The following is a 25,993-nucleotide window of genomic DNA, read 5'->3' on the forward strand; positions in this document are numbered from 1 at the left end:
TGTCCAGAAAAGATACTATGATGTTAAAGAGTTAATGACTTTGAAAAAAGTCTGTAAAGATATTTATGAAATAAAATAAAAAATCTGACGACACGATGGGGGAAGCAGTCGAGAAAGGCACACACGTTGCACATCGCAGGCTCCGACAAATTACTGAACGAATCATCTCACATGTCACTAACTACAAAGTGAAGGTTCTTAAAGTTAATGATGAAGTTCAATTTTTTGTTGTGGAATTACGACGTGGGGATATGCCCTAGGATCGTTAAGTCATGTGGGAAACCTGTCCCATTGGCATTTTTTAAATGCCCACTAGGAGCGAAGAAAGAGCTGGGCGTAAGTTGCTGACACTTCAAACTCCTTGCAGGGTGCGTTTCAAGTGTGACTCAGCAACGCAGCTGGTTGACACTCAGTCCACCACCAAACAACACACTAATACTCTTTTCAATCTCAGATTACCATAACGACAGGAGAAAAGCCGCGCGAACCCTCTCACGCCCAGTTCTCCCAAAGAATTCTCGTCCTCCGTGGCCTTATTCCATACCGTCGCCAAAGTAGCGCCAGCTCCAGCGCTCCACGCGCGGCGCATGCGCAATCGCCGCAGAGTTGGAGGAGGGCGGGAGAGGGGAATGTTTCCCAGGAGCCTCCGCTACCCGCGGCCGTCTCCCTCCCGCACATGAGCCGGGTGACGTGCGTGACTCCGCCCGCCACGTTCCTCTGTCGCAAACGGTGGTTTGCTAGCGCCCCCTGCGGTCCGTTGAGCGCTGCGGAGGTGCACGCAGGGCCAGAGCTGCGAGTAGACAGTGCGGTGGGTCTAGCGGACGCCGTCGTCAACGTAGCGCGCCGACATGTGGCCGCGGGGCTGAGCGGAGCGGAGCGGAGGGAGGGCAAGGGAGGAGACGCGCGGGGAGAGGGAGGGAGGAAGCCAGACAAGGCAGGGGGAGGGGGAGCAGCGGTGGAGCAAGGCGCGGGGAGCAACGCAGCCCGGGTCCGGTCCGTGCTTCGCCGTCGCGGCAGCCGTAGCCTCCCGACCTGGCCCGCAGAGCCGGCGCCCCAGAAGTCCCCGGAACACCTGAAGGCGGACGAGGGAATCCATGTTGGGGAACTTGGCGGCGGAGTGACGAGTACTTAGGGACCTGCGGTGGGGCCGCCTCCTGAGCAAGCGCCTCGACCTCGGCCTGAGGTAAACATGGGCCGAACCCCCGGAGCGGATGCGCTTGGGCTGCTTTCGGGGCGAGTTGGGAGTTACCGGCTGGCGCAGAGTGTAGGAGCGGGCCCAGGGCGAAGGGAGGGCGGACAAAGTTTCGGAATCTCGCGCGGCCCAGGCGGCGTCCTGCGCTTGGAGGAAAGTTGGAGCTGTCTCTCGAGTATGGGGAAGGCTGCGGTGTGGAGGGCGCCCTTTCCTTCTCCCTATACAGCGAGGAAAGCCCCGCTCCGGCCGCCGCCGCACTGGCAGCACCCCGTCCCATTTCTTTTTTGTGGCCTACCCGCCTCAGCCGGCGAAGCCTGTCTCCGCCCGGGTGTGGGGTCCCTGGGGGGTGGAGTGCGGAAAGGGGCTCCACGCCAGAATCTCCACAGACATCCCCCTCCCTCCAGTGGTAACGTGTCCTGTTGGGCTTCCGGGCGCTCCCCAGCCCCCGCGTCTGCTTTACTTGGGAGACTTTGCTTTTGTCAGTAGCGTCCAAACCGGTTTGTGAAACCAAACTTTACTACGCTGTGACCTGAGTGTGCGAATAGGGAAGAGCCGGCGCCTCTAAGCATCAGCTTTCACCCTACGCCCTGAATTTCAAACTATGCTCCCACTTTCAGGGAGAATATAATAAACCTGGTGCTGGGCTGACCACAAAAGGGCCAGAAGATCTAAAGTTAGCTTAATCAGTCGCCCCTCCTCAAACCTAGGAATCTTAAACCATTGAAGAGATTTCTTACAGATGGCTGGAGGTCTTGCACCCACACGTATTTTTACAAAATTGTTTTAAACGTAAAAGCCTGATTTAGAGTAGTTGATTAAAACATTTACAGATTGAAATGAATTTCAGAATACCCCCAGTATGTTTTTGTACCATATTACATACAGTGTCTGCGAGCTGAAGGTTTTTCATTCATTTTGAATTATTTTGACTAACATCTTTACGCTGCCAGTGAACTTAAGATATTTAAGCAAAACTGATCAAAAAGTTTTTAACATAGTGCTTTGGCTAGTAGATCCTGATCTTAAATTTTTCCCAGTGCTAACGAGATATTACCAAAATGTGTTGCGAATTTTGAGGAAAGAGCATGTTAATAGATGCATTATTTTCTCACTCGAAAAATGAAATGTTGTTTCATTCATGCATATGATTTCTTACCTCAGCAGCAGAACATGAAGGCAAAACATTCTTAAATAATTGGTGGTTTCGTATTTTATTGGTAATGGTAGGAAAAAATCCCTAAGTAGTCAAGTCTCTTTCTAGACCAATGCTTACTTTTTCCTGCTTCTTCAGCAGTTGGCTTAATCATTTCACTATTTTGCTATTGGTTAAAAGCTGCAGTTAAAAAAAAAAAAAGTTTGTGGGGCTTTTGTTTTTGTTACTTGCTGTTTTAAATGATTGGGCAGAAGAAATAAAATTTTGGAACTAACTTTGGATTTCCTTTATATCATTCTATCAGAGATAATCTGAACTTGCTTGTATGGTGTTTATGCAATGTAATTTTTTTTGATTAGCAATTCTTATTGTAGTTGCACTTTAGCTGTTAATTATTTTCGTGCTTGTTAATATGTTAGCAATCATTCAGTCTTAAATTCAGATAGTGACTTTGCTTGAGAATTTGAGTACATTTTAAGATTTCTCTGGGGTAAGATTTGAATGTTTGCTTACTCTAAGTATACTCATGTACTTTAAAGACATTTTTCAATATGTCAAAGAGGAAGAAAACCATAGAAGAAAATGGAAAATTGTTCTTAAATATGCTGCCTGAGACGTGTCATGGAGAAAATTTTAAGGAGAATTTTTTTTCTCAGATACCTTTGTGTGGTGGTAATGGGGCCTATGGGTTAAGATTGGAACTCTTCAAGGGTCACTCAGTTTCCCCATCATCCTTTAGGCGCTAACCAACCCTTAGGCATTTTTTTGGAAAAGCTGCGCCGTTAACCAGCAGAGAGAAAATGAATCAGTGCAGTTGCATGATATGCTGCTGATTCATCATCAGTAGCATCTTTTAGTAATAAGTAAGTGCAATATCATGCTACTCCTTGACTTAATACTGAACTTTTTAGGTACATCAGTGAGAAATAGTTGTAAAACCTTAATTAAAAAGGGTGGCAGTCATAAAAGTAAGAAAAAGAAAGTCAGTTCTAAAATAATTTTCATTATAACTTTCCTTTAGTGAGCCTGCCATAATCTTGTCTTTTAATAATAGAAATTGGATATTGGCATACCTTTGCCCACTGAAATACAGAAACTTAAAACCCAAGTTCATATTAAATCCTTTGTCCCAAAGAATAGGTTAATAGTCTTGCATCTTGTCTTGCATCTGAGAGGTGATAACTGTTAGTAGCACTGAGTAGAACCTAGAATAAAATACCCATTATCACTCTATTGCTGTTCCCAATACTCATCTTTGCATCATCTTTTTTTTTTTTTTTTAATTGTGGCTTTATGAAGGAGCCCTGGTGGTGCAGTGGTTAAGAACTTGGCTGCTAACCAAAAGGTTGGCAATTCAAATCCACCAGCCGCTTCTTGGAAACTATACGGGGTGGTTCTACTCCGATCTATAGGGTCGCTGTGAGTCGAAATCAACTTGACGGCAACAGGTTTTTGGTTTTTTGGTGGCTTTATGAATTCCTAGTACTTAAACCAAAAAAAACAAAATAGTTGCTGTGAAGTCGATTCCAACTCATGGAGACCCCATGTGTTTCAGAGTAGAACTGTGCTCCATAGGTTAACCCGCTCCCATCGAGTCGTTTCTGAGAATAGAATTGCCCCATAGGGTTTCTAAGGCTGTAATCTTTATGGAAGCAGATTGCTACATTTTTCTCCTGAGGAGCAGCTGGTGAGTTTGAACTGCCGACCTTCCTGTTAGTAGCCAGAGCTTAACCATTGCGCCACAGGGCTCCTTTCCATAGGGTCAAAAAAAGCCTGTTTTCATCGAGTCATCTCCGACTCATAGCAATGCTGTACAGAGTAGAAGTACCCCATAGGGTTTCCAGGGAGCAGCTGGTGGATTTGAACTGCTGACGTTTTGGTTAGCAGCTGTAGATCTTAACCATTGTGCCACCAGGGCTCATTCCATAGGACTAGATGTAAACAAATTCAATATAAAATGTAAAAACACCACTATGATCTCTTGCTTGCAAAATAGCTTCCTAACAGGTCTCACTGCTTTGACCTTTGCCCACCTACACACTTTAATAGCCAGAGTGATCCTGATAAAATAGAAATCAGATCATGTCACATCCCTGGTCAAATGGCTTCCCATCTCTGTCATAGTAAAATCCATAGTCCCTACTGTGGTCTAGAGGGCCCTGAGTGATTTGAGGCTTCTTCCTCTCTAGCTTCATATCCTTACCTTTTCTCCAGCCACACTTGTACTACGCTACTGAGGTCTTCCTTGACTGCTCTATATAAAATAGTGCCCCCCCATCCCCATATCCTATCCCTTTTTATTTAGCCAAATTTTTCTCCATAGCACTTAATACTCTCCAACATACTGTATAATTTACTAACTTAAGTTTATTGTGTTTCTTCCCCACTCTAATGCAGATTCTATGGGAAGAGGGTTTTTCATGTTGGGTCAGTGTTTTATTCCCAAACACCTGAACAATGCCTGACTCATTTTAAAAAAAAAAAAAGCCACTTGCTGTCAAGTCAGTTCCAACTCATGGTGACCTCATGTGTTTCAGAGTCAAACTGTGCCCACTAGGGTTTTCAGTGTGATCTTTTGGAAGTAGATTGCCAGGCTTTTCTTCTGAAGCATCTCTGGGTGCCTTCGAACTGCCAGCCTTTTGGTTAGTAGCTGAGTGCTTAACTGTTTGCACCACCCAGGAACTCCATTTTAAAAAAAAAACTCATTGCCATCAAGTCGATTTCGACTCATGATGACCCCATGTATGTCCATCCCCCACTCCCACTGCCATCGAGTCAATTCTGACTCATGGCAACCCTGTAGGACAGAGTAGAACTGCCCCATAGAGTTTCCAAGGCTGTAATCTTTACGGAAGCAGACTGTCACGTCTTCGTCCCGCAGAGCGACTGGTGAGTTCGAACCACAAACCTTTCGGTTAGCAACCAAATGCTTTAACCACTGTGCCACCAGGACTCCTTATGTATTTCCATACTGTTGCTGTCAAATCGATTCCGATGTCTTTTCATTGTAGGTTCTTAATAAGTGTTTGATGAATTAACATGTTTTTGGCTATAAAGACATTAAAATAGTAGTTGTGGTTTGCAACTTCAGACCATGCAAGTCTTAGTCGGTTGCATAAACTACCAAGTTACTTATATTCACACATTATGTTCGGTTTAGGGGCCCACATTTTTAAAGGACAGTATGACAGTGTGTGGCCTGGAAACAGTCATTTTCTGAATATAGGTGAAACCAAGAATACTTAACATAGAGTGGTATAACTAGGTTACTTTTAAAAATGTTATCAGTTAAAAACCTTTACACTTATTTTCGGTCTTGCAGAAAGAACTAGGATTATGATGAAGTGTATTGAAAGGGAGGAGGAGTAGTTGGGTGTGGGAAGATCGGTTTGGAGGCTTTTGTAGTAGTCCAGGAAAGATGAGTATAGCTTGAATTAAGATGAGAACTGTGGAGATGGGCAAAAGTGGATTCGATTTAAGATCAGTAGGTCTCAGCTGATGAAGGTGCAGGAGAGAGAAATTTAAAAGATGACTCCTAGGTGCAGCTGGGTTGATGGTTGTGCCAAATTTGGGCCAAGGTTCTTTCAGTTCTGACATAATGGGTTTGAAGTACCTTTGGAACTTTCAGGTGAAAATTTCTGTAGGCAATGGGATATATGGTTCTAAAATTCATAGGTGAGGTATGGATTGGAAATAGAAAATTGGAGTCACCTATTTTGGTATTCAAAATGTGGGTGAAATTGCCAGGTAATATAACTTGCAAAAAAGAGAGACCCCGAATGGAACTACAAGGGCCTCTAACATAAAGTTTTCTGGAGGAATGTGATTTTCCAAAGAATACTGTGAAGAGGTCAGGTGAGTGTGGTGTTAACAGAAAAAAAGAGAATGTTTCAAGGGGAGAGTGATCAGTAGGGTCAAGTTGATGAGAGTCAAATAAGGTAAGAACTAAACAGTTTTTCATTGAATTTAATAACATGTAGCTCACTGGGCTTTTGAGCAAGCAGGACAGTAAGTTTATTTCAGACTGATGCTCCGATAGTTGCCTGACTTGATCCGAATCAAGAAATTATCCACCCACATTTAGAGACAAGATCTAATGTTTATCAGGTATTTACTGTGTGCCATTTTAGACATTTTACGTAACTTTTTATTTGATCTTTTCAGTAGCCTGGCAGTGTTGGATATTTTAGTCCATTTTACAGAAAATGAATCTGAGGCTTAGGAGAAGTTAAATGACTTACTGTTAGAACGCTTGGATCCCTCTCACTCTTTACCCTTTTTATTCATTACATCAGTTCACCTCCCAGCCTCTATATCAGTGGATCTTTCTGCAATGATGAAGATGTTCTGTATCTCTGCTGCCCAAGTCACTAGTTGATAGCAACAACATGTGGTCATTGAGCACTTGAAATGTGGCCTTTGTGACCTAGGAACTGAGTAGTGGTTACTGTATTGGACAGTGCAGGTATTACTCAAAGGTCATTAAGAATCTCGTAAATAATAAGATGTGGAAACAGTCATACATTTGAAAAGAGTACTGTTTTTATCTGTTTGTTTTAGGTGCTATAAATGAGTTTTGAAGGTAATTCAAAAAAAAAATTAAACTTTCAGAAAAGTTCCAGTTACAGTACAAAGAACTTTTTCCCCCCGAATCATTCAAGAGAAGTTGCAGACGTGATGTCTCATCACTACAGACAAGGACTTTCTCCTGCATAACTACAATGCAACTAAACTTCATTGCTGTTGAGTCGATTCCGACTCACAGCCACGCTAAAGGACAAAGTAGAACTGCCCCGTAGGGTTTCCAAGGCTGTACATAATCTTTACTGAAGCAGAGCACCACGTCTTTCTCCCGCAAGTAATTAAACTATCAAAATCAGGAAATTAACATTGGTGTATTACTACCAGGAACCGATAGTACTTAAGGAAGAAGTCCAAGCGGCACTGAAGGCATTGATGAAAAACAAGGCTCCAGGAATTGACGGAATACCAATTGAGATGTTTCAGCAAATGGATGCAGCACTGGAAGTGCTCACTCGTCTATGCCAAGAAATTTGGAAGACAGCTACCTGGCCAACTGACTGGAAGAGATCCATATTTACGCCTATTCCCAAGAAAGGTGATCCAACCAAATGCAGAAATTATCAAACAATATCATTAATATCACACGCAAGTAAAATTTTGCTGAAGATCATTCAGAAGTGGATGCAGCAGTATATCAACAGGGAACTGCCAGAAATTCAAGCCGGATTTAGAAGAGGATGTGGAACCAGGGGTATCGTTGCTGATGTCAGATGGCTGATGGCTGAAAGCAGAGAATACCAGAAAGATGTTCCTGTGTTTTATTGAGTATGCAAAGGCATTTGACTGTGTGGATCAGAACAAATTAAGAATAACATTGCAAAGAATGGAAATTCCAAAACACTTAATTGTGCTCATGAGGAACCTGTACTTAGACCAAGAGGCAGTCAGAACAAAGAGATACCGGGTGGTTTAAAGTTAAGAAAGGTATGCATCAGGGTTGTATCCTTTCACCATACTTATTCAGTCTGTATGCTGAGCAGATAATCCAAGAAGCTGAACTATATGAAGAAGAATGGGGCATCAGGATTGGAGGAAGACTTATTAACAATCTGAGATATGCAGATGACACAACCTTGCTTGCTGAAAGTGAAGAGGACTTGAAGCACTTACTGATGAAGATCGAAAACCACAAGCTTCAGTATGGATTACACCTCAACATAAAACAAAAATCCTCATAACTGTACCAATAAGCAACATCATGATCAACAGAGAAAAGATTGAAGTGGTCCAGAATTTCATTTTACTTGGATCTACAATCAACACCCATGGAAGCAGCAGTCAGGAAACCAAACAACACATCGCATTGGGCAAATCTGCTGCAAAAGATCTCTTTAAAATGTTAAAAAGCAAGGATGTCACCTTGAAGACTAAGGTGCGCTTGACCCAAGCCGTAGTGTTTTCACTTGCTTCATACGCATGCGAAAGCTGGACGATGAGTAAGACTGAAGAAGAATTGATGCCTTTGAATTGTGGTGTTAGGGAAGAGTATTGAATATACCATGGTCTGCCAAAAGAACGAACAAACCTGTTTTGGAAGAAGTATAACCAGAATGCTTCTTAGAAGTAAGGATGGTGCCTTAGTCATCTAGTGCTGCTACAACAGAAATACCACAAGTGGATGACTTTCACAAAGAGAAATTTATTTCTTCACAGTAAAGTAGGCTAAAAGTCCAAATTCAGGGCATCAGCCCCAGGGGAAGGCTTTCTGTCTCTGTCGGCCTTCTCATCAGTGTTCCCCCGGACTGGGAGCCTCTTGGCGCAGGGACCCCTGTCCAAAGGATGTGCTCTGCTCCCGGCACTGCTTTCTTGATGGTATGAGGTCCCCAGTTCTCTTTGCTCACTTCTGTCTTTTACATCTCAAGACATTGCCTCAGGATACAATCCAATCTTGTAGACTGAGTCCTGCCTTACTAACACAACTGCCACCCATCCTCCCTCATTAACATCATGGAGGCAGGATTTACAACATATAGGAAAACCACACAATACCAGGAATCATGGCCCTGGCAAATTAATACACACATTTTTGGGGGGACATAATTCAATCTATGACAGATGGTGAAAGTAGGTCTCAGATACTTTGGATATGTTATCAGGAGGGACGAGTCCCTCCAGAAGGACATAATGCTAGGTAGAGGGTCAGTGAAAAAGAGGAAGACCCTCAGTGAGATGGATTGACACAGTGGCTGCAACAGTGAGCTGAAGCATAACAGCGATTGTGAGGATGGCGCAGGACCGGGCAGTGTTTTGTACTATTGTACATAGGGTTGCTATGAGTCGGAACCGACCCTACGGCACCTAGCAACAACATCAGGTACTGCCATCCAATCCTCAGACCTCATTCAGGTTTGCCAGTTTCCCCGGTAATTTTCTTTGTAACAGAAGGATCAAGTTGAGAATTACGCTTTTCATTTAGTTGTAATGTCTTTAGACTTCTTCAGTCTAGAACGTTTCATCAGTCTTTCTCATGAACTTGACACTTTTGAAGATTGCAGGTTGGTTTTGAAAATGCCTCTCGATTTGACTTTGTTATTTCCTCATGGTTAAATTGGGATTATGCATTTTTTTTGGCAGAGATATCACAGTAATGAGGCTGTATTCTCATCATTGCAACCTATCAGGTGGCATACAAATTCTGTTTCATTACTGATGATGTGCAGTTGGATCACTTGATGAAGGTGATATCTCCTAGACGTCTTCAGTGTAAAATTATTCTTTTCTTCTTAGAATTAATAAGTATTTTGTGGAGAGGTATTTTGAGACTGTTAATAGCCCATTTCTTATCAAGCTTGCTATTTATTCTCAAAATGTCCCAGATTTGGCCATTGAAAGCCCGTTCAAGCTAGTTTGTGTGTTGTTGTTTCTTTTGTTTGTTTGACATAACTTAGAGCGCTTCGTTACTTTCTGGCACAAGAAAATGTTCCAGGGCTACTTTGTACTTTCCCTACCACAGCCCTGAAGTCAGCCATTCCTCCAAAGACTGTTTTCTTTTAGCAGAAGAGAGTGTTTAGAAACCAGTATTTGAGCACTATATTTATTTCTTTATCTCTGTATAGAGAAAACCATGAGTTCATACAATTTTTCCAGTTTTAATCCACAGTTTGTTCTAGTTTTCTCTCTTTTCAAGTTTATAACTCCATTTTCTTACTGGAAGAAACATGGCTCACATTATTCTTAATATAGTTACTTAGTTGATCAGTCCCTTTGTATGTAACCAATTTCCCACTGTCACTACTACTCCCTCTCCTGTATGTATTCCTTTTTCAGCCTACTTGGGCTCTGATACCCTGTGCCTGGATGCACTCATCACCCCAAGCTTCTCAAATAACCCATGCTGGAACCCTCTGACCTCCTGCTTGGGCTCCAGTACCTCACATGAACACCTTCTTCACCCAACTTGGCTCCAGCACCCTGTGCTGGGCTGTCTCTCCACAGAGATGCCCTCTATACCACATTTGGACCACCACATAGATACCAGCCTTGCTCAAACCACCTAATTACTTTTGGACTGCTTGTAGGTAATTTTACCATTTTTCTCTGGTTACTTTTTAGATTGTTTTAGGAGACTACAGACCTGTTCTTTTAAATATTATACTTATTTGTATAAAAGATTGTTGCACCAAAAATTGTAGTGAAAATGAGTGATCAAGTATGTTATCAACTTTTTTAATTTAAATTTTCTTGAGATTCTTACATGTCCTCCTTATTTTCCCTTCACCCTAGAGTTCTCAGACATTTTTAGGGATATTCTTCTATTGTAATTTTGTTGGGAAGGTAAAAACATAGTTTAGTTTTTTTGCATATAGACTTAGACTTGGCTTTGAATTCTGATTGTCCCACAACTGATTGTTATATTTTGTAGGTCACTTAATTGGTGTTTCTGTTTTCTCACCTATATATTACCCTTTTCTGACTCATGGGACATATGGTATCCCAACTGCATTTTATGCGTCTGGAGTTCTTTGGGAAGGAGGAAGCCCAATTTTAATGCCTTTAGCCTCAAGGTGCGAGCCTTTTGGAATGCATAAAACTCAAGAGTTGGAGCCTCATTTTTGTGTAGATTGAGCAGTCTTAGGTGGTGCTTTGTAGATGTGTAAATTTACTAAACTTTTGACAGTTCTGCCTTTATTTCTGTGAGATAAGCCTTCTCGCTATGTTTCCCAGTTACTGTGTTTTCATGATGGAAAACCTGGTGGAGTAGTGGTTAAGAGCTATGGCTACTAACCAAAAGGTTGGCAGTTCGAATCTCCCAGGTGCTCCTTGGAAACTCTGTGGGGCAGTTCTGTTCTGTCTTGTAGGGTTGCTATGAGTCGGAATCAACTCAATGGCAGTGGGTTTGGTTTATGTTCTCATGATAATGTACTTATCGTGAGAGTAAGCTATTCCCAGTCTTTGTTGAGTGACAGTGGCTGTTTTCTCCCTGATGCCATTCATTGTTTCCAAGTGTTATTGGCTTCCTACTTTTCCAGCTTCTGAATATTAAATGCTTTTACTAATAAGGAATAATACATTCCAATGGTACTTTTTAAGAGACTCAAACTCAAGTTATTCTTACCCTGCATTCAGTCTTAAGAGCCCAGTCATTGCTTCCACGTGTAGCAGGTGGAATACACTGCTGTGAGCAATTCTGCAATATTCCAGGGCAGCTGTTTCTGCTTCTTAGCTGTTAGTACTGCTTTTTGTTATAATGAGGAATGCACAGTAGTGGTAATTTTCCTGAGATTCAAATTCTTTTAGTTTTATTTGTTTGGCCTGTCAGTACTGCTTTTGCAGTAATGAAGAATGGTAATTTTCCTGAGATAAAAAAATCTCTTGGCTTTATTTATTTGGGCTGTTAAGCACTGCTTTTGCAGTAAGGAAAAATGCATTGTACCATGTTTTGAGAAGTTTCATGAAAAATAATAAAAAGGCTAAAAAGGAGACAAAATAAAATGTTTAGTTGTTGCTCGGTGCCTTCATGTTTTACCTCATGTTATGCAAATTTTGAAAAGTAAAATTAAAAAAAAACCTTTTATCCTTGACCCATATCAGTGGGATTTACAACATCCAGGGTCTGCTGGGACATATGTGATCCCAGATAATGCATATCAAAATCTATAAGTCATAACAAAAATTCTGAACTGGTACTTTAATCAGCATTCCTTCCATTAGTGAAAAACTTGGTATCAACAAAAACTTCGCTTAAGTCTTGAAAGTATTAACTTTTAAAAAGCACCATGATGTGGTATTGTGAGGATTAAAAGTGTGGAAAGGCATGCCAAAATATTTAGTGCATTGCTTAATATAAAGTAGACACTCTCCCTACCCACAATCCTGTGCTCCAGGTTTGTTGATAATTAGGTCTTTTGGGTGGCTCAAATAGTTAAATGCTGCACAACTAACCGAAGGTTGGTGGTTCAGACCCACCCAGAGCTGCCTCAGAACTAAGGCCTGGTGATCTGCTTCTGAAAGGTCATAGCCTTAAAAATCCTACAGAGGTTCTACTCTGCACACATGGGGTCACTATGCGTTGGAACTGATGGCAACTAACACCAACATGTGTCTGTTAGATCTGGGAGTGAAACATGGCCCCTGCCCTGGGAGATCTTAGTCCTAATCAGGCCTTTATTGCTCCCCAATAATGTTCTTTTCATTTTCTCCCGAATAGTTTTCTGTACTTTCTGTTCTTTTCTGCTGCTGCATTAACCTCAAAGCTCGCAGTTTAAACATCTCAGAAACTGCTCTTAAAACAGATAAATGTAAGAGAGGTGGCGTTCTCCTCAGTGAGTTTCTAGTTTTTACAAACTACAATTTGAGTCCTAACTTGACATCTAAGTCTGTTTACGTTCTGACCCATATTTAAATCTCTACTCCTATTTACTGTTTCTTTCCTAAATGAGTTTTCTTTGACTATACGAGGGTAAGTCAAAAAGTATTGTTACTAGGGTTTCAGTTCACACATGCAGGGGTTTATGCCAGACGAGACGTGTTTAAACATGTCTTTGCAATCAGTGGATGGCTGCAGACAAGTTCTCTCAGTAGTACACTTAGTCTTGTTAGGGTGCCTTCAAAAAAAGGATTCTTTTTGTACTAAGGAAAAAAATGATTTTTAGATCAGGGTTAATACTAAATTTTTAATAAAACTCAGGTGGACGTCTTCCTAAATCATTGAAGCTTTGCGACAAGTTTATGGGAATGCTACCCCACATAAAACAACAGTTTTTAGATGGAACTAGCATTTTGAGGAAGGTCAGGAAGACCTCAAAGATGAGTCAAGAGAGGGAAGACTGCTCAGAAGGTTACGGTGACTGGTTTTTGGGATTCCAGAGGGGTAATCTTGATAGGAACTAATTATGAAGAAGTTTTAAGAAAATTGAAAACTGCATTGGTGTGAAACAGGCCAGAAAAGGTTATGCTGAGGAATTTTTTTTCCATCACGACAGTGCACCTGCTCATTCTTCAAGGGTAGCAAGAGCTGTCCTATGAGAATTTCACCGGGAAACCTAACCCCATCTACTCTTCAGCCCTGTTCTTGCCCATTCAGACTTCTTTTTGTTCCTAAAAGTGAAAGAACATTTAAAAGGAGCATGATTTGAGTCCCTCAAGGATGCTAAAGCTGCCGCTTTGACGTGGTGTAAATCAAAGAGCACAGAATTCTTCAGGGAATGGTTGTCCCCAGTTTCAATTCATAGCGACCCTAGGTACAACAGAACGAAACACTGCTCGGTCCTGCGCCATCCTCACAATTTTTGTTATGCTTGAGCTCATTGTTGCAGCCACTGTGTCAATCCATGTTGTTGAGGGTCTTCCTCTTTTTCGCTGACCTTCTATGCAGCATGATGTCCTTCTCTAGGGATTGGTCCCTCCTAATAACGGGTCCAAAGTACGTCAGATGAAAGTCTTGCCATTCTTGCTTCTAAGGAGCATTCTGGCTATACTTCTGGCAGCCTATGGTATATTCAGTATTCTTTACCAACATCATAATTCGAAGCCATTAATTCTGGTTCAGTCTTCTTTATTCATTGTCCAGCTTTCGCACGCGTATGAGGCGATTGAAAACACCATGGCTTGGGTCAGGCACATCTTAGTCTTCAAGGTGACATCTTTGCTTTTCAGTACTTGAAAGAGGTCTTTTGCAGCAGGTTTGCCCAGTGCAGCCCGTCATTTGATTTCTTGACTTCTGCTTCCACGGGCGTTGATTGTGGATCCAAGTAAAATGAAATCCTTGACAACTTCAGTCTTTTCTTCGATTATCATGATGTTGCTTATTGGTCCATTTGTGAGGATTTTTGTTTTCTTTATGTTAAGGTGTGATCCATACTGAAGGTTGTGGTCTTGGATCTTCATCATTAAGTGCTTCAAGTCCTCTTCACTTTCAGCAAGCGAGATTGTGTCATCTGCGTATCTCAGGTGGTTAATGAGTCTTTCTCCAATCCTGATGCCCCCTTCTTCTTCATATAGTCCAGTTTATCTGATTATTTGCTCAGTATACAGATTGAATAAGTATGGTGAAAGAATACATTCCTGACACACACCTTTCCTGATTTTAAACCATACAGTAGTCCCTTGTTCTGTTCGAATCACTGCCTCTTTGTCTACGTACAGATTCCTTGTGAGCACAATTAAGTGTTCTGAAGTTCCCATTCTTTGCAGTGTTACCTATAATTTGTTATGATCCACACAGTGGAATGCCTTTGCATAGTCAGTAAAACACAAGTAAACATTTTTCTGGTATGCTCTACTTACAGCCACGATCCATCTGATATCAGCAGTGATGTCCCTTGTTCCGCATCCTCTTCTGAATCTGGCTTAAATTTCTGGCAGTTCCCTGTCAATGTACTGCTGCAACCGCTTTTGAACAGTCTTCAGCAAAATTTTACTTGTGGTGATATTAATGTTATTGTTCGATAATTTCCACATACTGTTGGATCACTTTTTTTTGGAATGGGCAAAAATGTACATCTCTTCCAGTCAGTTGGGAAGGTAGCTGTCTTCCAAATTTCTTGGCATAGACGGCACTGCATCCGTTTGTTGAAACATCTCAACCTGGTATTCAGTCAATTCCTGGAGCCTTGTTTTTTTGTCAGTGGCTTCAGTGCAGCTTGAACTTCTTCCTTCAGTACCATCACTACTTGATCATACACTGCCTCCTGAAATGGTAGAACATCAGCTGATTATTTTTGGTAGAGTGACTTTTTGTATTCCTTCTATCTTCACTCATTTAATATTTTCCCCATAGAATTCTTTGGTATTGCAACTCAAGGCTTGAATATTCTCTTCGGTTCTTTCAGTTTGAGAAATGCCAAACATGTTCTTCTCTTTTGGTTTTCTAACTCTCAGTCTTTATACATTTCATTATAATACTTTGTTTTGACCTGCCCTTTGAAGTCTTCTATTCAACTCTAATTTCATCATTTCTTCATTCACTTTAGCTTCTCTACGTTCAAGAGCAAGTTTCAGAAATCTTACAGCCATTTTGGTCTTTTCTTTCTTTCTTGTCTTTTTAATGACCTTTTGCTTCTTCATGTATGATGTCCTTGAAAACTCATCTGGTCTTTGGTCGTTAGTGTTTAATGAGTCAAATCTATTATTGAAATGGTCTCTAAATTCAGGTAGAATATACTCAAGGTCATACTTTGGCTCTCGTGGACTTGCTCTAATTTTCTTCAGCTTCAACTTGAATTTACATATGACCAGTTGATGGTCTGTTCCACAATTGGCCCCTGGCCTTGTTCTGGCTGATGATATTGAGATTATCCGTCGTTTCTTTCAGATGCTGTTGATTTGATTCCTGTGTATTCCATCCGGTGAGGTCCATGTGTATAAAACCAAAAAACCAAACCTGTTGCTGTTGAGTGCATTCTGATTCATATCGAGCGTATAGGACAAGGTAGAAGTGCCTCATACAGTTTCCAAGGAGCACCTGGTGGATTCAAACTGCTGACCAAAAGGTTAGCAGCTGTAGCACTTAACCATAACACCACCAGCGTTTCCTCCACGTATATAGTCGCCATTTATGTTGTTGAAAAAAGGTATTTACAACGAAGAAGTTGTTGGTTTTGCGAAATTCTGTCATGTGATCTCTGGTGTCATTTCTATCACCAAAGCTATGTTTTTCTACTACCAATCATTCTTTGTTTACAACTTTCCCATTCCAGTCACCAGTAATTATCAGTGCATCTTGATTGCATGTTTGATTAACTTCAGACTGCAGAAGTTGGTAAAAACTTCAGTTTCTTTATCTTTGGTCTTAGTAGTTGGTGCATAAATTTGAATAATAGTCATATTAACTGGTCTTCCTTGTAGGCATATGGATGTTATCCTATCACTGACAGTGTTGTACGTCAGGATAAATCTTGAAGTGTTCTTTTTGACAATGAATGCAATGCCATTCTGCTTCGATTTGTCATTCCTGGCATAGTAGACCATTTGATTGTCTGATTCAGAATGGCCAATACCAGTCCATGTCATCTCTCTAATGCCTAGTATATCAGTGTTTATATGTTCTGTTTCGATTTTGGCAACTTTCAATTTTCCTAGATTCATACTTTGTACATTTTATGTTCCTATTATTAATGACTGTTTGCAGCTGTTTCTTCTCATTTTGAGTCATACCACATCAGCAGACAAAGGTCCCAAAAGCTTGACTCCATCCACATCATGAAGTAGGAGGCAGGTCTTCCCCAGTGATCTTTTGAGTGCCTTCCAACCTGAGGGGCTCATCTTTGATACTGTATCAGACAGTGTTCCACTGCTATTCATAAGGTTCTCACTGGCTGTCTTTTTCAGGGTGACATGACCCTGCTGGTATTTGAAATACTGGTGGTATAGTTTCCAGCCTCATAGCACAGACAAGCCACCACGATACAACAAACTGACAGACATGTGGTGGGGTGGGGAGTTAGAGTGATGGAAACACCACATTTCAAATTGTGCAGACCTAGGTGGAGGATATGTCGAGAAACAGTAGTTTCACGTTTGATATTTTTGTTTAATACAGGTTTCTGTGATTTTATGGAAATACTTTTTGACTTACCGTTGTATTAGACTTAGGAGCCTTAGTGGCGCAGTGGTTAAGCACTCAGCTGCCAACCAGAAGGTCAGCAGTTGAAACCCACTAACCCCTGCAAGAAGAAAGATGTGGCAGTCTGCTTCTGTAAAGATTACAGCCTTGGAGTTACCACTCAGTGGTCAACTGAACTTGCCCGTGAGCACATGTAATGTTCCCCCTGGTATTCCCAGAAATGTTATCAGGAACTTTGCAGGAGGCTGGCGCAAGGGGGAGAAAGTGCCTGGGAAATTAGTTTGTCACTGTTACCAGGACTCCATGGGTGACCAGGCGAGGGCTGATAGCCTCAGGGAACTATGTCATACCAGTAAAACCAGTTGCCATCAAGTAGATTCCGACTCATGGTGACCCTGTGTGTGTCACAGTAGAACTGTGCTCCATAGGGTTTTCAGTGGCTGATTTTTCAGAAGTAGATCACCAAGTCTTTCTTCTGAGGCACCTTTGGGTGGGCTCAAATTTCCACCCTTTCAGTTAGCAGCAGAATGTGTTAACTGTTTACTCTACCCATAATAGTAGTAATTATAAAAGTGTGTGCTGATTTGACCGCATTATGTAGGAGAATGAGCTTTCTTCACTGACATCTGAAGTCAGGGTGGTGGGCCATAGGCTCCTTCCCTCACCTGACCCAGCCTTTGTGAGAGAGAGGTCTCTAGGCTGCAGAAAATTCCAGTGCCTCAAGCAGCTTGCTTGGTACGCCCCGTAGATTTATATTAGAATCCTGGTTCCTTTGCTTGGCACGTCCCATAGCTTTACATTAGAATCCTGGTTCCTTTGCTTGGCCTGCCCCATAACTTTACATTAAAATCCTGGTTCCCTTCTCCTTAATGCTGCCCCAAAACTAGAGGAAATTAGCAGAAACTGGTTTAGGTGCCATGTTGACATTCAGGAAAACCTTTTAGCTCGTTAAATACATAGTAACCTCCCCAACTCTAGGTGTAGTTTAACTGCCATTTTCTGAACATGGGATGCATGAAGTTATATGTAAATCCCATTGCACCTGCATTGTATGATTAAGAGTGTTGCTGATGTAACTTGTATGAACTTCTTACTTGTAAACCCCTTAAAAGTAACCTTTTCCCTCACCCTCGCTGAGCAGTCTTGGTGGCAGCAGCCCTGACTGTCTCTTCCTTGCACAATGAAATAAAGGCAACTTTCTACCCCTCCTCCCCCCCGTCAAAAAAGATTACAGCCTTGGAAACTTTATGGGGCAGTTCTGTTTTGTCCTGTAGGTTCCCTGTAAGTTAGAACCAACTCAGCAGCAATAGGTTTGGTTTTTTTTTTAATCCCCCCTCCCCCCAAAAAAAACCCCGCTGCTGTCGAGTCAATTCCAACTCATAGAGACCCTATAGGACAGGTTAGAACTTGCCCCGTAGGGTTTCCAAGACTGTAAATCTTTACAGAAGCATACTGCCACATCTTTCTCCTGCTGAGTGGCTGGTTGGTTCAAACCACCGACCTTTAATCACTACACCACCAAGGCTCCTTTCTTTTTATATTACACTTGAAAAATTCCTTAAAACTTGCATGTATTACCTCTTTGCACCTTAATTTTTTTCTCTTTACTCTTATTACAAGCACTTACCTCTAAATTTCTTAGGAACTCTTTCCCTGTACCTCACATTTGGCACTTAGCACATGCTATGTTGTTTTTCATCTTTTCTATCCTATTTCTCCAACTATACTTTTTATATCACAGAGCGGTATAAACATATCTTAATCCCTCTTTGTATTCCAGTGTCAGGCGCAATACCTTAACTGTAGTAGTTGTTCAGCTGCTTAAAATAAACAGGAACAGAACTGTAAACATAAAGATAGCTGTCAAGGCAACAGTGCTTTGAAAATTGTCTGGGATCAGTGAAACAGCTTACAAATGATACATGTTCTCTTAATGTAAATATATTTGTAACACTATTTTGTATGCGCAGATGACCTGTCAAGAAAAGTGGTTCGGTAAACTGCTGTTCTGATGGGGAATAAAATATTAATTTAGGCTCAGAAAATTTGTAAGCTGTAATTCACCTGTAAACAGTATAGAAAAAGCTATCACATAGAATAGCTTTAACATTGTAAGTCATATTTCTTTAGAAACTATTGTACATGTCCAGTTACTTAGACATCAACATGAGTCATATAAAGGAGAGGCATGGAAAAGAGAATTATTGTTTCAAAACTGCCACAGAACTATAAAATTAAAACAATGTAAAAAGGAAACAAATTCTATTAAGTCCTTAAGAGAAGTTTAAAATACAGATTTCAGAGACTTACTACTACAAAAAGAATGTAAAACACCTTATTTAGTAATTTTTTTATTGATTATATGTTGAAGTGATAATATTTTGGCTGCTTGTTGTTGTTAGGTGCCTTCAGTTCCAACTCAGAGACCCTGTGTGCAACAGAACGAAATACTGCCCGGTCCTGCGTCATCCTCACAATTGTTGTTATGTTTGAGCCCGTTATTGAAGCCACTGTGTCAGTCCATCTCTTTGAGAGTCTTCCTCGTTTTGGCTGAACCTCTGCCTTACTAAGCATTATGTCCTTCTCCAGGGACTGGTACCTCCTGATAACATGTCCAAAGTCCGTGAGACAAAGTCTCACTAGCCTCGCTTCTTTTTTTTCTTTTTTAGTACACATTGTTTTGTGACGTTGGTTACCAACCCCACAACATGTCAACACTCTCTTCTTCTTGACCTTAGATTCCCCATTACCAGCTTTCCTGTCCCCTCCTGCCTTCTGGTCCTTGCCCCTGGGCTGGTGTGCCCCTTTAGTCTCATTTTGTTTTATGGGCCTGTCTAATCTTTGGCTGAAGGGTGAGCCTCAGGAGTGACTTCATTACTGAGCTAAAGGATGTCTGGGGGCCGTACTCTTGGGGTTTCTCCAGTCTCTGTCAGGCCAGTAAGTCTGGCCTTTTTTTTTGTGAGTTAGAATTTTGTTCTACATTTTTCTCCAGCTCTGTCTGGGACATTCTCTGTTGTGATGCCTGCCAGAGGAGTCATTGGTGGTAGCCGGGTACCATCTAGTTGTGCTGGACTGAGTCTGGTGGAGGCTGTATGTTGTGGTCCGTTAGTCCTTTGGAGTATTCTTTCCCTTGTGTCTTTGGTTTTCTTCATTCTCCCTTGTTCCAGACAAGGTGAGACCAGTGGAGTATCTTAGATGGCCGCTCACAAACTTTTAAGACCTCAGATGCTACTCACCAAAGTAGAATGTAGAACATTTTCTTTATAAACTATGTTATGCCAGTTGAGCTAGATGTTCCCCAAGACCATGGTCCCCACAGCCCTCAGCCCAGTAATTCGGTCCCTTAGGGAGTTTGTATGTATCTGTAGAGCTTCCATGACCTTGCCTTGGACAAGATGTGCTGGCTTCCCCAGCATTGTGTAGTGTCTTACACTTCACCAAAGTTAAACCACTTATCTATTCTCTATTTAGTGTGTTTCCATCCCCCCCCGTCCCTTCCCTCATAACCATCAAAGATTGTTTTTTTTGTGTGTGTAAACTTTTTCATGAGTTTTTATAGTAGCGGTCTCATACAGTATTTGTCGTTTCGTGATAGACTTATTTCACTCAGCATAATGCCCTCCAGATTCATCCATGTCGTGAGATGCATTGCAGATTCATCGTTGTTCTTTATTGTTGCGTAGCACTCCATTGTATGTACCTTAGTTTATCCATTCATCTGTTAATGGACATCCAGATTGTTTCCATCTTTTTGCTATTGTGAACAGTGCTGCAGTGAACATGGGTTTGCATGTGTCTATTTGTGTGATGGCTGTTATTTCTCTAGGATGTATTCCTAGGAGTGGGACTGCTGGATTATATGGTATTTCTGTTTCTAGCTTTCTAAGGAAGCAGCATATTGTTTTCCAAAATGGTTGACCCATTTTGCATTCCCGCCAGCAGTGCGTAAGAGTTCCAATCTCCCTGTAGCCTCTCCAACATTTGTTATTTGCAGTTTTTTTGATTTGTGCTAGTAACGCTGGGGTAAGATGGTATCTCATGGTGGTTTTGATTTGCATTTCTGTAATGCCTAGTGATTGGGAGCATTTTGTCATGTGTCAGCCACTTGAATGTCTTCTTAGGTGAAGTGTCAGTTCATTTCCTTTGCCTATTTTTTAATTGGATTATTTGTCTTTTTGTTGTAGAGGTGTTAGATTTTCCTGTAGATTTTAGAGATTAGACCTTTGTCAGATTTGTCATAGGCAAAAATTTTTTCCCAGTCTGTAGGTTTTCTTCTTATTCTTTTGGTGAAGTCTTTTGATGAGCATTGGAGCCCTGGTGGTACGGTGGTTAAGAGTTCGGCTGCTAATCAAAAGTTGGCAGTTGGAATCTACCAGCTGCTCCTTGGAAACCCTATGGGATGGTCCTGCACTGTCCTATAGGGTCACTATGAGTCGGAATTGATTCGTCGGCAACAGGTTTAGTTTTTTTTTGATGAGCATAAATGTTTAATTTTTAGAAGATCCCAGTTATCTAGCTTGTCTTCTGGAGTTTGTGTGTTGTTAGTTACTGTTTGTATCCTGTTAATGCCATATGTTAGGGCTCCTAGTGTTGATCCTATTTTTTTCTTCTATGATCTTTATAGTTTTTGGTTTTAAAAATAGGTCTTTGATCCATATTGACTTAGTTGTTGTGTATGATGTGAGGTATGGGTTGTTTCATTTTTTTGCAGATGGACATCCAGTTTTGCCGGCACCATTTGCTAAAAAGACTATCTTTTTCCCATTTGATGGACTTCGGGCTGTTGTCGAAGATTAGGTGACTGTAGGTGGATGAATTTACATCTGGGTTCTCAACTGTGTTCCATTGGTCAGTGTATCTGTTGTTTGTGCCATTACCAGGCTGTTTTGACTACTGTAGCTGTATGTTAGGTTCTAAGGTCAGGTAGTGTGAGTCCTCCTGCTTTATTTTTCTTCTTCAATAGTGGTTTACTTATCCGCAGCCCTTCCCATATAAAGTTAATGATTAGTTTTTCCATCTCTTTAAAGAATGCTGTTGGTATTTGGATTGGAATTGCATTGTATTTGTAGATTACTTTGGGTAGAATTGACTTCAACATCCCCACTTCTAAGGAGCATTTTCGCTGTACTTTTTCCAAGATGGTTTGTTCATTCCTCTTGTAGCCCGTGATATATTCAGTATTCTTCACCAACACCATAATTCAAATGTGTCAATTCCCTTTCGGTCTTCCTTATTCATTGTCTGGCTTTGCTATGCATACAAGGCGATTATAAAATACCATGGCTGAGTCAGGCACACCTTAAAGTGACGTGTTTGTTTTTCAACACTTGAAAGAGGTCTTTTGCAGCAGATTTTCCTAGTGCAGTACATCATTTATTTCTTGATTGCTGCTTCCATGATTACTGATTGTGGATCCTAGTAAAATGAAATCCTTGACAACACTCTTTTTTCCGTTTATCGTGATGTTGCTTATTTGTCCAGTTCTGAGGATTTTTGTTTTCTTTATGTTAAGGTGTAACATATATTGAAGGCTGTGGCCTTTGAGCTTCATCAGTATGTGCTTCAAGTCCGCTTCAGTTTCAGCAAGGAAGGTTGTGTCATCTGCATATCGCAGGTCGTTAATGAGTCTTCCTCCAATCCTAGTGCCTTTTTCTTCTTCCTAGTGCCCTTTTCTTCTTCATATAGTCCAGTTTCTCGGATTATTTGCTCAGTATATAGATTGAGTAAGTATGGTGAAAAGATACAACCCCAGTGCACACCTTTCCTGATTTTAAACCACACAGTATCCCCTTGTTCTGTTGGAACGACTGCCTGTTGGTCTATATACAGGTTCCTCCTGAGCACAATGAAGTGTTTTGGAATTCCCATTCTTTGCAGTGTTACCCATAATTGTTATGATCCACACAGTGGAATGCCTTTGCATAGTCAATAAATATAGGTTATATAAAATGTACTAGATTATTTTATGTTTCTTTTAACTTTTTTATTTGGTTACTAGAAAATTTAAAATTATTTAAGTTATATTTCATTATATTTGTATTGGATAGTGCTACTCAGGGATTATAAGACATATCTAAATTTCCAGTCTAGTTAGAGTTAATATTTTACCACTTGAAGTAAAATGTAGAAACCTTACAACTACCCCAACGAGCTTTATGTTATAATTGTCGCATGTATTATATATACATGCAGTGAAAATCCCACCAGACAATTATGTAATTTTTGCTTTCAGTAATACATATTTTAAAGAATTTAGGAGTAGTCGTCTCATGTATATTCAGCTGTTTACTATTTTTCTTGTTTTTTATTAGTGAATTCCAAGTTTCCCTCTAGTATCATTTGTCTTTACCCTGAAGAAATTCCTCTAACGTGCCTTTTAAAGTAGATCTGCTGGCTGTAAATTCTCTTAGCTTTCCTTCAACTGAAGATGTCTCTTCCACTTCCATTTCTGATGTAATTTTTCATTGGATATAAAATTCTGGCTTAGCACTTTATAGATGTTCTGCTATTATCTGGACTCCATAGTTTCTGGAGAAATTTATGATTAATTTGAATCATTAATTTCTCCTGTGTGTTGTGTTTCTCTAGCTGTTTTAAAGTTTTTTTTTTTTAAATTTTTTATCTTTGCTTTTCCATAGTTTGTGATGTGCCTCATCATGGTTTTCTTTTGAGTTTATCCTAGTTGGGGTTGCTGAGCTTTTTGAATTTCTATATTTGTGCCTTTCACCAGGTTTGAGAAGTTTTTGGACATTATTTCTTCAAATATTTTCTTCTGCACCGGTTTCTTTCTGGGACTCCGGTGACATGAGTACCAGTTGCCAAAACTAGTTGACATTGAGTCAGCTACAACTCAGTGCAACCCCATGTGTGTCAGAGTAGAACTGTTCTCCATAGGGTTTTCAGTGGCTGATTTTTGGGAAGTAGATTGCCAGGCCTTTCTTCCGAGGCATCTCTGGGTAGACTTGAACCTCCAGCCTTTCAGTCAGCACCTGAGTGCTGTTAACCACTTGCACCACCCAGGATTCCAGTGACGTGAAGAGAACTTGAAATTTTGTCCACAGAATGCTGAGGTTCTTTTGATTTTCCTTTAGTCTTCCATTTCTCTTTCCTTCAATTTAGATAATTCCTATTGACCTATCTTCATGTTTACTTACCCTTTCCTTTGCATTTCCATTCTGCTGTTGAATTCTTACTTTAGACATTGTATTTTTCAGTTCTAAAATTTCCGTTTGTTTCCTTTTTTATAGTTAACTGTTTCCCTGCTGAGAACTCCCATCTTTCCATTCATTTCAGGAGTGTTTATTTTTACTCCATGGAGCATAGTTGTCATAATAAAAAAACTGTTGCCGCTGAGTCTATTCCGACTCATAGTGACCCTATAGGACAGAATAGAACTGCCCCATAGGGTTTCTGAGGAGCGGCTGGTGGATTCAAACTGCCAACGTTTTGGTTAGCAGCCAAGTTCTTAACCACCACACCACCAGGGCTCCATAGTTACAATAGCTCTTGTAAAATTTTGAGATTCTAATATCTGGGTTATCGTGGGGTTGGCAGTTACTGTCTTTTCCCTTGACAGTTGTTCACATTTTCCTGGTTCTTTATATGTCAGGTAACTGGACTGTATCCTGGACATTTTGAATATTATAATACTCTGGATCTGGAGAATGTTGATTTGTTTTGTTTTTATTTCAGCAGAGAGTCACCCCAGTTAGATTCAGACGGCAAATTTTGTCTCACCTTTTGTCGATGTGCCAATCTCAGCTCAGTTTTCAAAGCCTTTGCTATTCTGCTCTGGGTCTGTCCTATGCATGTGTAGCTCAGGGGTGAGCCTAGGACTTGTGTAGGCTCATACACAGAATTAGGGGAACCTCCTGAATTTTTCCCCACACTCTCCTGCTTTTGGGAACCTTTCTCGTTCCGTCTGTCAGAAAGTTTCAGAAAAGTGGAGTTTCTCTCAGGCATTTAGCCAACAGTGCTGCTCCCATGATGCAGCTACTCTTGGGACAAAGCCCTCAGAGAAAAGATGAAAGAAACCAGAAAAACTCACTTAATACAGGTTACTTCTGCACATTTTTACTCCTCTCCACATTCCACCTACTTTTAATTTACTTTTTAGAGTACGTAGGTAATTGCTTTTAGTGTTTTGTCCAGAGTGTTTAGTGTAGTCAGCGATAAAGAGATTGGCTGTAGGGGGTTTACTCTATCTTGGCCAAAACCAGAACTTAAAATATATCTGAAAATTAAAATTTGTATCAAACATTTATAAAACTTCAAAAATTTAAGAACCAGTGGACCAGAGAGAACATACCCCACATTTTCAGACTAAACTAGATACGAGCACAACTCATAGTTACTCTGTAACTAGAATAACTGGTGGGAACGAGATTTAAAAATAAAATATATTTATTCAATGAGGTTAGATGGTATTACTTAACCTTTAAAAAGTGAAAAGAGGTTTTTTTTGGGGGGCGAGAATTTCAGAGTTTAAGGGGCTATTTGGTTAGGGATTCTTTTGGAAGGGATTTGGATTAACATCAGGGTTATTTCTTTGGCATGGATTTGTAAGACTGTTTTCTAAATTACACATCATTTAGAATAGTTTGGGGAATGAGCTCATTCATCATCTTTGACTTTTCTATCTTATTCCCTTATTAACATGTCTTGTTGACATACTTTATGATGTCAAATAAGTCATATCAGTTTTTAATGAAGAAAAGCTAAGTCATGGTAAACCACAGCAGAAAACACTGAACACTTAGGGATTTCACTTGAAAAAGTAGTTGTTAGAGCCACTTGATCTCTAAAAGCTTTATCGTATGAATTAGTCTCTTCTAAAAATCAACTATTAGTGTTTATTCTTTGACAGTATCTCTTTGATTTCTTTTGTTGATTTATAAATCACCTGACAAAAAGAAATTTTTTGTAAGCCTAAGGTCATTTGACAGAGCCCTGGTGGCGCAGTGGTTAAGAGCTGGGCTGCTAACCAAAAGGTCAGCAGTTCAAATCCACCAGCTGCTCCTTGGAAACCCTATGGGGCAGTTCTACTCTGTCCTACAGGGTC

General features: G+C 40.7%; 1 protein-coding gene across 4 annotated transcripts in view; it reads left to right on the forward strand.

The window, feature by feature from the left end:
- The first annotated feature begins 909 nt into the window (after positions 1–909).
- SCAF11 (SR-related CTD associated factor 11) overlaps positions 910–25,993 on the forward strand; it is a 123,143-nt gene continuing 98,059 nt past the window's right edge. For 3 of the 4 annotated variants that reach the window (XM_023738831.1, XM_023738834.1, XM_023738833.1), the window contains exon 1: positions 911–1,183. The gene's annotated coding sequence lies outside the window, so the exon portion shown is untranslated. Of the gene's footprint in view, positions 1,184–25,993 lie in introns of all 4 variants that reach the window. The other variant, XM_023738832.1, reaches the window with a different exon arrangement.

Source organism: Trichechus manatus, unplaced genomic scaffold (assembly GCF_000243295.1).
Source record: "Trichechus manatus latirostris isolate Lorelei unplaced genomic scaffold, TriManLat1.0 scaffold00123, whole genome shotgun sequence".
NCBI classification, from domain to species: Eukaryota; Metazoa; Chordata; class Mammalia; order Sirenia; family Trichechidae; genus Trichechus; species Trichechus manatus.